We start from the raw sequence: 12,706 nt of genomic DNA, 5'->3' as shown, positions 1-12,706 counted from the left end.
ACTAAACCCAAAACCATTACAAGCCCTCATAGTCTAGTTACATGGCTAAGTATACCATGAACGGGTAAGCCTTGCTGAGCATTAGAATACTCAGTCTTGGAATGTAACTTTTGTTCCAGGTAATCCCCCTGAGAAATCTGCTCTACCTGTACCATGGCCTTATGCTCTGCCTGATGGTTGGTCTGTGGAATGGGACCCGTCCCCGGCCAACACTGATCATACCGAGTGATGTCATGCTAGGGCTTAGCATGATGTCCGTACTGGCGACGTGTATTGTTGTCGTATTTTAAACTCCACTACCTGAACTTGAAACTTTGAACTGGTTTGTAATAAATTCTATCAGTTTAAGAACTGATATGTAATATCCAGGTAGTTAGACAATGGGATACTAAGTTTGGATGTATTATATGTATGCATGATATGGTGTATATACGTTGTACAAAGCACTAGGGGTATAATTGTAATTTAGGAATTATGTAAGTACTTGAGTGTAATTGTGTAAAAGTACTCTTAAGTGGTAAACCTAAATGATTATAGAAAAGAAAAGTGCAAAAGTTAAATAAACCTAAGAAAAATAGACTTTTATTGGAAACTAAGGACTTAGGTGTAATTAACACAAAGGTATAAGGGTTTACATGTGAAATGGTTGAAAGATAAAAGTAAAACTCAGATTTACTTAAGGGCTAAAGTGTAAAAAGAGCTAGTCATGATTACTGCAGGCAATCTTACAAAAAGACCCTAATCATTAAAGCATTGTGTTTGAATTATAACAAAAAGTTTATAATTTGAATTTTGTTTAAAAGTTCAAAATAAAACTGTATCCTTTGAGGTTTTGAACTGGAACCCTAAAGCATTATTGTAGGGTTTGAAATTCTTCACAACTTTGCTTTAGACATTTTTCTCACTAGGGTTTTCTATCAATGGGAAATCTTTCTTTATAGAGGAGTCCCTGGAAGTTTTTCATTTCGCATAGGGGTCCTTCTAACTCCTGTCTGCCTTCTTCCTCCTCTGTCACCCTCGCTTCTCCTCTGCTGCCGTTCTGCCACCGCCGCTCACCACCGGCGCAGTCCCCCGAGCGCCACCTCCTGCTGGATTTCCCTTCCACGCGTCGCCCCTTGCCTTCCCCACTTCTGCTCCCCTCCCTCCCTGGCATCTCTTGCACTCGCCACGCACGCACCACCGCCGCTCGGCCGCCACCGAGCCGCCGCCGTGGCGAGCCCCAAATCTAGTGCCCAGCCCCTGTGTTTGCGCGCGCTTGAGTACTACCGCTACCCCACCGAGCTGTTGGTTGCATTCTTCTCCTCTTTCTCCACTCCCACGCCTCGGAACGCCGTCGCCATCGCCGCCCGAACACCGGCGAGCTCGAGCTCACCGTCGCCCCACCCCTCCACGGCCGCTCTGCCTGCACTGGTCCCATCTTTAGCTCCACCGCATCCCCGCGCAGTTGTCCAACCAATTTCCTTCCCCGCTCAGGCACCGGAGCGCCGCCGCGCCGTTCTTCCCGGCCGCCGCCTCGGCCTCGCCGTGGGCAGGCCCGTACAGTCCTCCCCGACCCCATCCAAAACTCTCAGAAGGTTGCCCTCAACTCCCTCATGCTGTTCCCCCTCTTCTTCCCCGCCGCCGGCGACGAGCCTCGCCAGAATTGATGGTCAAAGATGTCCTCCCCGCTCTGACTCCGGCCAAGGGCTACATTGCAAGCATTCAAATTCTTCTAGGGTCCCTTATGCAAAGTTTCAGTCCCTTCCTCTATTTCAAATCAGGGAAGTTCAAAAATGTGTAGGAATTCATAGAAAAATCAGAAAAATACCAAACTTGTTGGGTTAGAATCCTTATGATGAGTTCTACAACTTTTATTTCACAGTCAAGTTATGAAAATGCATAGTTTGTTCTGTATTTTAAATACAAGTAAAGGGATGTTTTAATTGAATCTTATGATCTATAGCTTTGCTGCTGTTGATTTTTGTAGCATATGTTGCATATGATTTGAGTAGGCTTGTGTAAATTTTTGAGGCATAGATCAGCCCTTTAGCTAGAGTATTTTGTTACTTTTGTTATATGTTCGTGAAAGCTTCACAAATTAATTTCAAAAGCACCTGTGCATATTTAGGGAAGCAATTTCCACCATAACTTGATCTTTATAAGTATAATCCATCATAAAAATTTGAGAATCAGAAACCTAATATAACTTGAGTTATAAATTTTAAGCTTAAATTCAAAGGTATTTCTTAAATAATAATTATTATGCATGAAAACTTATGAAACTTTTCTGGAATGCTAGTCTTGAGTAGTTTATGGTGTCCTTAAGTTTTGAACCCTAGTTTTAGTGTAAAACTCCAGATATAATTTCATCTTGAAATTTTAATCTTGATCTTGTTTAATTTTATGGCTTAGTTATTTTTAGAATAAAATTCCAATAAAACTACAGTAATTAGATCTAATACCAATCTATGTTCAGTAAAGTTTGTAGCCACTGTTTTGAAATATCTTGCTCTGTAAAAATTATTCAAGTTAAATATATTATTCGATTAACTGAATTGTTCTAATTATCTATTATATAAAATATTTAGAGAAATATTATTTCAATTAAACCCACTTAGGATAAGTTTCATAAATATTAATTTATTTTTCCTAATATAAGATTGGCTTAACTAATCTAAAGTTAACCATAATTAAATAATAACCTAAGGTTAATTACAATGTTTAGCTAATAAAATAAATGGAGATTGTTAAGTGTATTTAGAATTGCTTATGGTAACCAGATATGCCACCTAATGTAGTTAATTGGATGTTTAGGGTAACCCCCCCCCCCCCCGGTTGCCTAACGAGACTAGTTAGTTTAGTTAATACTCAATAAATGACTGCCCAGTGCAGGATAGTCAGGTTATTTGTTGTAATGTAATGTTCTTTTGTTTGGATTGCAACTTTATTGTGAATTAACATAAAAGTACATGCATTCCATAACTTGTAACTTTGCATCTCATATAGACTCGACCACTCTCGCTGACGGGGATTATCAGCTAATTCCGGAACCAGAAGGAGTTTGTTCTGAAGATCCTGGAAGTCTCATCGCGGAATTCTCTGAAGCCCCGAACCAAGGTTCGGAAGAAAATTTGACTAACCCCAGCCCCACCAGCGAAGGCAAGCCCCGGACATAACCCTTACTTTATCTACACTGCGAATTATACTATTTATATATGTCTTTATGCATTAAGTTCTTAGGAATTGTTTGAAAACCTTAGTTGCATAATTCCAGGAACCAATGTATTGTACACTAGAACTTGAGTCCGACTAGCTGCTATGCTTATAGGACCGGTAGAAGTCGAGTGATTTCCTGTCACTCGCGCGATATAGGAATTGTGATGTTTACATTCCTGTTATCATTATAAGGATGACAGACGGGATCTTGTGAGGTATCATATTGAGATGATACCCGTCTGTGTATGGAATTTGATAAGGTCGCAGTGTGTGGTAGCGGTGGTTAAGCGTTTGAAAGTACTAGCCACATGCCGTGAAATATGGTAAGCGGTAAGCCTAGTAACCAATCGGCCCGAGGAGTGGACATACCCCCCACCACATGTATTTGCTTCTTTTGGTTACTTTGTTCGACGTGTAGGAATACGTGTTGCTGGGCAACCAGGAGTACGGGTTTTGTAGTCACGCTACAGACGTACATCCTGCACTTTGGAAGTGCGTATGGTCCTGCAGTCGCTTGTAGTGGATCTGATCCACGAGTCGGAATGAAAGGCAAATGGTTGCTTCGGAACAACCCTTTGGTGTTCCAAGCGTGTGTGTTAGGTTTATCCTTGCAAGGTTTTGAATCTCGATTCAGGAATCGTCCGCCTCTCACGATGAATGAGATTGCTTACCCCCTTTACCACACAGAGTAACAAGAGCAACTTTGTGATTATCAAAGATGGTGTTTGATTAAAGATTCTACCATGTTTGAATAGTTATAGATGCTTACCTAGAATGGTTAATCCACTAGAACCTGAAAGCTAAAAGTTGAAAATAAGCATATACTCTTTGTTGCTTTTCAGCTAAAAACTCTACCTAAAGCTAAAAGCCTTCATGAGTCTAGCTATGGGCTAAGGTATACCCAATTCCGGGTAAGTCTTGCTGAGTATTAGTATACTCAGCCTTGCTTTTGTTGATTTACTTCAGGTAATCTTCCTGATGAGCCAGCTTTCATTACACCGTGGCCCTACCCCTTGCCTGATGGTTGGTCCGTGGAGTGGGATCCGTCCCCGGCCAACACAGATTCCACCGAGTGATATTATGCCAGGGCTAGCATAATATCTGTAATAACGACGTGTACAATGTTTACGCTTTTAAACTCCGCTGCTTGACTTATAACTTAAACCTGTTTTGTAATAATCTTCCCTCAGTAGGAGCTACTGATGCTTTGTAAAATTTTTGTATTATATCTTCCTGTGGTGTAAAATGTATTGGCATTTATATCTCTGGACTCACCTTCGTGTGAGGTACCTTGTTGGATCCTGCGTTCGGTGGTTTATCGGGACGTTACCCGACAGGCCAATAGGATTATACCGTTTGAAGCACGAGATAGCCCTCCAGAGAGGACTCACGTACTTGAGCCGGTGTAATTCAGGTTGGTTCTGCCACAGCTGGTATCAGAACTAACAAGTGTACCCTGGAGATATAATTAGCCCTAAAAGTAATTTATAGTATAAAATTTGATTAATCAAGTATTTGCGAACTACGTTGGGTTCGTTAAGGTTTAGGTATAGTACGTAAAGCCCTAGGGTAATGTTATAAGGGAAAATTAGAGGTGGCTGTACTATATATATAAATCTAACTTCCAGCATTACTTTTCTGTTGAAACTTAAATTTATGCACAACCCAACCTTACTTTCAGTAACGACATCTTCGATCGTGAGGTAAGAAGGTAAGGATCCTCAGCCAACTGAGGGAGCTTGGCCTTCCTGTTGGTGATGCGAACCGAACGCTATTTCTCAAGCAGTGGCTTACTTGAGATGCTGCCAATGTACCAACTTTGGTTGACTACATTGGGAGTAGATGGTTCGGCGCAGGGTATGGCGATCGCTGTTCATACCCCCGCATTTTGCGGTACCCCCGTGAATACGTTGTCTGTACGGCGGTAATTGTACAGATGCTGTTTCTATAGTGAGCAGTAATGAATGGGGACGCTTTCATGACATGCTGGCATGAAAGGTTCATTGGATATATATATATATGTGTATTGTGGTTTTCTGCAGGTACACTAACCACGATTACAAAACTAGGACGGATAGAACTTATCGACTAGTTAATAGAGAGAGACGTATTTATATTGTGCCACCGTAACTAACCACGTAAGACCAAGGTTACTTGGCAGTTATTTTTGTTTGTGAGATCGAATAGTGCGTGCATGCATAATACATTAATCAACAAAAGGTATCTTTAATTCTGTTGCTTTAAGAAATAGGTAACCTGTTGATATTTCTTAGTTGGGGTAAATAGCAATCTTTAGCTCTTAAGTATCCATCTGATTTCCAGCTTTTGCTGTTACCAGAATTAACTATCTTAATCCATTTACCTTGTGAGTTTTCCGCAGGGTAAATATATCTTACCATTTGTAATGTTGTCTCAGATGGCTGCTCCTTCCAATGCCTTTTGGGATCAGGAGGGGCACTTCCACACCAATGCTTTACATTGGGAAGGGTTTCCTCGTCTCTTATGGGAATCCTTAAGTCTGTTCCACTATACAGAGCCTCCTCAATACGATGGGGTAGAATATCGTGAGGAAGGAGTTCCTCGGTGCAGGGTTAAGATGACAATTCCTCCACACCCTTTCCGCTCCTCATGGCATTCCATAGAAGTGGAAGTGGTTGGATATCGTCTGGTTGATACCCTCAAAACTGCTGCCTTGGAAGCTATCAAACTTTTCTGCAATCAGCATCTGACTGAAGTTGCCGCATATCCTATTGGTTTATTTCCTACCATTGACCCTGATAATTTGGAATGGAATTTTCGGACAGAGCATCTTGGTCATATGCTAGGAGATCTGGCTGAAGAAACCGTCCGTATCATTACCAGGTTCATGGATGTGCAACATCATTACCAGATTCTACAGCGTCATGGTATGAATCAGATAACTGGTGTGGCTCAAAGCCACTATCGGAATGCTGACCGTCAAGTGACCCAAATAGTGGAATTACAAGCCTTGGTGACTCAAAAGGATGAAATCATTGCAGCAAGGGATGAGACAATCCTCCATCGAGAAGATCAGATCAATGAGAGTGATCATATTATCACTCAGCGTGACACTGTTATTGAGTTCCTACAGGCACAAATTCATGATCTGATACTTGTAGCTGATGATGCCCAGGCTCACATTGAGGAACTGCAGCAGCAACCGATACATCCCGCTATACCCATAATGCCTGAAGAAGAAGAAGAAGACCCAGAAGAGATTGAGGGTGTTTCAGAGATTGACTCTGAGCATGGGGATCCTGTTCTTAGTCCCTATCATTCTCCCTCTGGCAGTCAGTCGTCTATAGGCAACTTCGACGATTTCTAGTGTCGTAAATCGTCGACTAGCTAGATGTAACATATGGGAGTGTAATAACCTAGGTAGTGTGTAACTTAGCTAGATCTCATGCCATTTGTTGTAACATAGATGGCCTGCGTAGGGATCTTTCGGATGTGTGAAGTGGAGAACGATCAGGATCAGTGTTGTAATATAAGTTTCCTGTTTATTCATCTTGTTCACAATCTTTATGATTCTGTAATGAGATGATTGAATGGAGTGTGTGTATTGTTTATCTAAGTCATATATCTTCTGAAATTGGGAGTAAGGCTATATGGTTAATGATGGACATCTCCTTTGTTTCAGATGGTTGGAGCCACGCGCGGAACCCCGGAAGGTTTCCGGGCAGATCAGGCTAGCGGTTCCCAACAACCGCCACCACCTCCTAACCTTGCCGAGGTTATGGCTCGGCAAACTGAACTGCTCAACTTGCTGGTTCAAGCACAATAGAATCAGCAACATCAACAGTTCCGCGGAGGTCGTGATGACCGCAATCCTCCTGTGGCTAGTTACCAGGATTTCATCAGTACACAGCCTCCATTCTTCAGTAAAGCTGAAGAACCCTTGGATGCCGATGCTTGGCTCCATATCATTGAATCGAAGTTCGCTCTATTGACAATACCTTGCGTGGACTCAAGCAAAGCTTCCTTTGCCGCCCAGCAACTCCGAGGTGCTGCTCGGATCTGGTGGGACAATTTCTATGCCATGAAACCTGCAGGGCATGATATCACCTGGGATGAGTTTCGGGCAGCCTTTAGGGCACATTATATTCCTGAAGGATTGCTGGAGCGAAAATTGAATGAATTCTTGGCACTTACTCAAGGCACCAATACAGTCCTGCAGTATGCACAGAACTTCAATCATCTGAGTCAATATGCGGGATATCATGTGGATAATGATGCCAAAAAACAAGATCGTTTCCATCGAGGCCTTAATACCAAGCTCAAGGAACGCCTGAATCTTGTGAAGGCTAATACTTTCAGCGAGCTGGTTAATATGGCTTTAACTCAAGAAGATTGCATCGTGGCACATCATGCCGAGAAGAAAAGGAAGACTCCTACTGGACCCTCGAGTGCTCAATCACCGAGGTATCGGGTTGTTCCCAATACATCGTTCAGAGCACCGCAGCGGAATGCCCCAACTGGTAGATTGGTTTTCAGGCCACCCCAACAGCAGGGAAGGTATAGACCTCCCATTTCTCAGCAACAATCACAACCATCTGGCCCACGGCCAAATGTTCAACAAGTGCCACAGAGAGGCAGTAATTATCGCTGTTTCAATTGCGGGAGTGCGGATCATTTTATCCGAGATTGTCCGCGGCCCAAGAAACCTAATCAAGGGCAAGGCTCTACTCAGGGTAACCAGAACAAGGGCAAGAAGTCGGTGATGCAAGTCCGGCAAGGACGGATTAATTTCACCACTCTGACAGAACTTCCGGATGGAGCTCCCGTCATGTCGGGTACATTTTCTATTCATCACAAACCAGTTGTTACTTTATTTGATTCTGGAGCAACACATAGCTTTATTAGTAACAACTGTGGTACCCGGATAGGACTTGATTCTTATTTCACTCAAGGGTCATATATGATCTCTACCCCTGGAGGAAAAATCACCTCCAACCAAATGGTTAAAAGTGTACCAATTCAGTTAGGTAGCATAGAAATCAAAACTGATTTGGTTTTACTAAGTTTGGAGGGTATTGATATTATACTTGGGACAGACTGGATGACTAAACATCAAGTGCGGTTAGATATTTCTTCCCGAGTTGTTGAAATTGATTCACCATACTATGGGATCACCACCCTTATTCTGCCTCAGCCAGAATGTCTACATCCTTGCACTTATGCCATCGCAAATATCCAAGTCAAGGATATTCCTATAGTATGTGAATACCCCGATGTATTTCCAGACGACTTGCCTGGAATGCCACCAGATAGAGACATCGAGTTGATCATTGAACTTCAACCGGGCACCGCTCCTATTTCAAAGAGGTCGTATCGCATGCCTCCAAATGAATTAGCAGAACTGAAAATTCAGCTCCAAGATCTTCTTGATAAGGGTTATATACGTCCAAGTGCCTCACCTTGGGGTTGTTCTGCTCTCTTTGTCAAGAAGAAAGACGATAGCCTAAGGCTATGTGTCGATTACCGTCCACTCAATGCGGTTACCATCAAAAATAAGTACCTTCTTCCCCGCATTGACATTTTGTTCGATCAGCTAGCCAGAGCTAAGGTCTTCTCTAAGATTGACTTACGCTCTGGTTATCATCAGATCAAGATTAGGCCTTGTGATATTCCAAAAACGGCCTTTTCAACTAGATATGGACTTTATGAATATCTGGTTATGTCATTTGGACTTACCAATGCACCGGCATACTTTATGTATCTCATGAATTCAGTATTCATGCCGGAACTCGACAAATTCGTCGTGGTCTTCATTGATGACATTCTAATATACTCCAAAACTAAAGAAGACCATGCTAATCATTTACGTGTCGTTCTTCAACGACTACGTGATCATCGCCTTTATGCCAAATTCTCGAAATGTGAATTCTGGCTGGATAGTGTGAAATTTTTGGGACATACTATCTCTAGTCAAGGCATATCGGTTGATCCAACCAAAGTCCAAGAGGTTATGGACTGTAAACCTCCGACTTCAGTCCATCAAATTCGAAGTTTTATTGGATTGGCAGGATACTATCGCCGATTCATTCCAGACTTCTCCAAGATAGCCAAACCAATGACTGAGCTACTTAAGAAAGAAGTTAAGTTCCGTTGGGATGATAGGTGTGAGGAAGCATTCCATACCTTGAGACAACTTCTGACGACTGCTCCTGTATTAGCTCAGCCAAATAACACTCAGCCTTTTGATGTCTATTGCGATGCTTCCGGAATTGGCCTTGGTTGTGTCCTTATGCAAAACAACCGGGTTATTGCTTATGCATCCCGAGCACTCTGGACTCATGAGCAAAACTATCCGATGCATGATCTTGAATTAGCATCAGTTGTCCATGCTCTCAAGATCTGGAGACATCATCTTATGGGCGCTAAGTGTAACATCTACACTGACCATAAGAGCCTCAAGTATATCTTCACTCAAGCTGACTTAAATATGAGGCAAAGGCGTTGGTTGGAATTGATTAAAGACTATGACCTTGAGGTACACTATCATCCGGGCAAAGCTAATGTGGTTGCGGATGCACTTAGCTGCAAGTCACATTGTCACTGCTTATCCGTATCCACCTTTAGTGACACTCTTTGGCATCAAATGTGAAAACTCAATCTAGAGATTATTCCTCAAGGTAGTCTGAATCTGCTATCCATTGAGTCTACTCTTCGAGATAGAATCATCATGTCGCAACTACATGATGAGGGTATCAAAATCATCAAATCAAAGCTATCTCAGGGAGAAGCCAAATTTCACACTGACCATCAAGGAACATTATGGTTCAACAATCGAATTGTTGTGCCTAAAGATCATCAGCTTCGCAAGCAAATCCTTGATGAAGCACATTTATCCAAGTTCTCTATTCATCCTGGTAGCACCAAGATGTATCAAGATCTGCGGCAACATTTTTGGTGGACCAGAATGAAAAGAGAAATTGCTAAATATGTATTCGAGTGCGATACGTGCCAGAGAGTCAAAGCCAGTCATCTTAAGACATCTGGTACACTTCAACCATTACCCATTCTGTCATGGAAATGGGAAGACATTAGTATGGATTTTATTGTCGGTCTTCCCAACACATTTCAAAAGCATGACTCCATATGGGTAATCATTGATAGACTCACAAAAACAGCTCATTTCTTCCTGTGCATACCACTTACTCTGCTAAGAAGTATGCCGAAGTCTATCTGGACCAAATTGTTCGATTACATGGGGTTCCAAAAACCATCATCTCTGATCGAGGGCCCCAATTTATTGCACGGTTTTGGGAGCAATTGCAATCAGCTCTAGGGACCAAATTGATTCGAAGCTCCGCGTATCATCCCCAGACTGATGGGCAGACTGAGCGAGTCAATCAAATTCTTGAAGACATGCTCCGAGCTTGTATTATTCACTATGGCACAAGTTGGGACAAGTGCCTTGCTCTAGCTGAATTCTCTTACAACAACAGTTATCAAGCTAGTCTTCAGATGGCTCCTTTTGAAGCGTTATATGGTCGCAGATGTCGAACTCCTTTGAGTTGGTCCGAGACCGGTGAACGCAAAATCTTCGGACCAGACTTAGTCGTTGAAGCCGAAGATAAGGTTAAGATTATTCAGTTCAATCTTAAAGCCGCTCAGTCCAGACAGAAAAGCTACGCAGATAAGAGGAGGAAACCTCTGCAATTTCAAATAGGAGATTTTGTTTATCTTCGAGTATCTCCTACCAAAGGTGTCCAACGTTTCGGCATAAAAGGGAAATTAGCACCCCGGTATGTCGGACCCTTTGAAATTCTCAATGTTTGTGGCCCAGTGGCTTACAAGCTTCGCCTTCCGTCTCAATTGGCTGTTATTCACGATGTCTTCCATGTCTCCCAACTTAAGATGTGTGTCAAAGTACCCACGGAAATCGTTGAGACATGTGCCATTGAGATTGAACCCGATCTATCGTACATCGAACAACCTCTTCGAATCCTGGATACCAAGGAAAGATTCACCAGAAGAAGGGCAGTTAAGATGTACAAAATCTTATGGGATCATCACACCGAGGAAGAAGCGACTTGGGAAACAGAGTCTTATCTTCAACGGAATTTCCCAGACTTCCTTCAAGCCAATCCCCAAATCTAATCATTCGATTCTGTTCAAGCTTCGGAATCTCGGGACGAGATTCTTTTTAAGGGGGGAAGGCTGTAATATCCAGGTAGTTAGACAATGGGATACTAAGTTTGGATGTATTATATGTATGCATGATATGGTGTATATACGTTGTACAAAGCACTAGGGGTATAATTGTAATTTAGGAATTATGTAAGTACTTGAGTGTAATTGTGTAAAAGTACTCTTAAGTGGTAAACCTAAATGATTATAGAAAAGAAAAGTGCAAAAGTTAAATAAACCTAAGAAAAATAGACTTTTATTGGAAACTAAGGACTTAGGTGTACTTAACACAAAGGTATAAGGGTTTACATGTGAAATGGTTGAAAGATAAAAGTAAAACTCAAATTTACTTAAGGGCTAAAGTGTAAAAAGAGCTAGTCATGATTACTGCAGGCAATCTTACAAAAAGACCCTAATCATTAAAGCATTGTGTTTGAATTATAACAAAAAGTTTATAATTTGAATTTTGTTTAAAAGTTTAAAATAAAACTGTATCCTTTGAGATTTTGAACTGGAACCCTAAAGCATTATTGTAGGGTTTGAAATTCTTCACAACTTTGCTTTAGACATTTTTCTCACTAGGGTTTTCTATCAATGGGAAATCTTTCTTTACAGAGGAGTCCCTGGAAGTTTTTCATTTCGCAAAGGGGTCCTTCTGACTCCTGTCTGCCTTCTTCCTCCTCTGTCACCCTCGCTTCTCCTCTGCTGCCATTCTGCCACCGCCGCTCACCGTCGCCGCAGTCCCCCGAGCGCCACCTCCTGCTGGATTTCCCTTCCACGCGTCGCCCCTTGCCTTCCCCACTTCTGCTCCCCTCCCTCCCTGGCATCTCCTGCACTCGCCACGCACGCACCACCGCCGCTCGGCCGCCACCGAGCCGCCGCCGTGGCGAGCCCCAAATCGAGTGCCCAGCCCCTGTGTTTGCGCGTGCTTGAGTACTATTGCTACCCCGCTGAGCTGTTGGTCGCATTCTTCTCCTCTTTCTCCACTCCCACGCCTCGGAACGCCGTCGCCATCGCCGCCCAAACACCGGCGAGCTCGAGCTCACCGTCGCCCCACCCCTCCACGGCCGCTCCAAAACTCTCAGAAGGTTGCCCTCAACTCCCTCATGCTGTTCCCCCTCTTCTTCCCCGCCACCGGCGACGAGCCTCGCCGGAATCGACGGTCAAAGATGTCCTCCCCGCTCTGACTCCGGCCAAGGGCTACATTGCAAGCATTCAAATTCTTCTACGGTCCTTTATGCAAAGTTTCAGTCCCTTCCTCTATTTCAAATCAGTGAAGTTCAAATATGTGTAGGAATTCATAGAAAAATCAGAAAAATACCAAACTTGTTGGGTTAGAATCCTTATGATGAGT

This window comes from Panicum hallii, chromosome 2 (assembly GCF_002211085.1).
Source record: "Panicum hallii strain FIL2 chromosome 2, PHallii_v3.1, whole genome shotgun sequence".
NCBI classification, from domain to species: domain Eukaryota; kingdom Viridiplantae; phylum Streptophyta; class Magnoliopsida; order Poales; family Poaceae; genus Panicum; species Panicum hallii.
Note: the sequence above shows the minus strand (reverse complement) of the source record.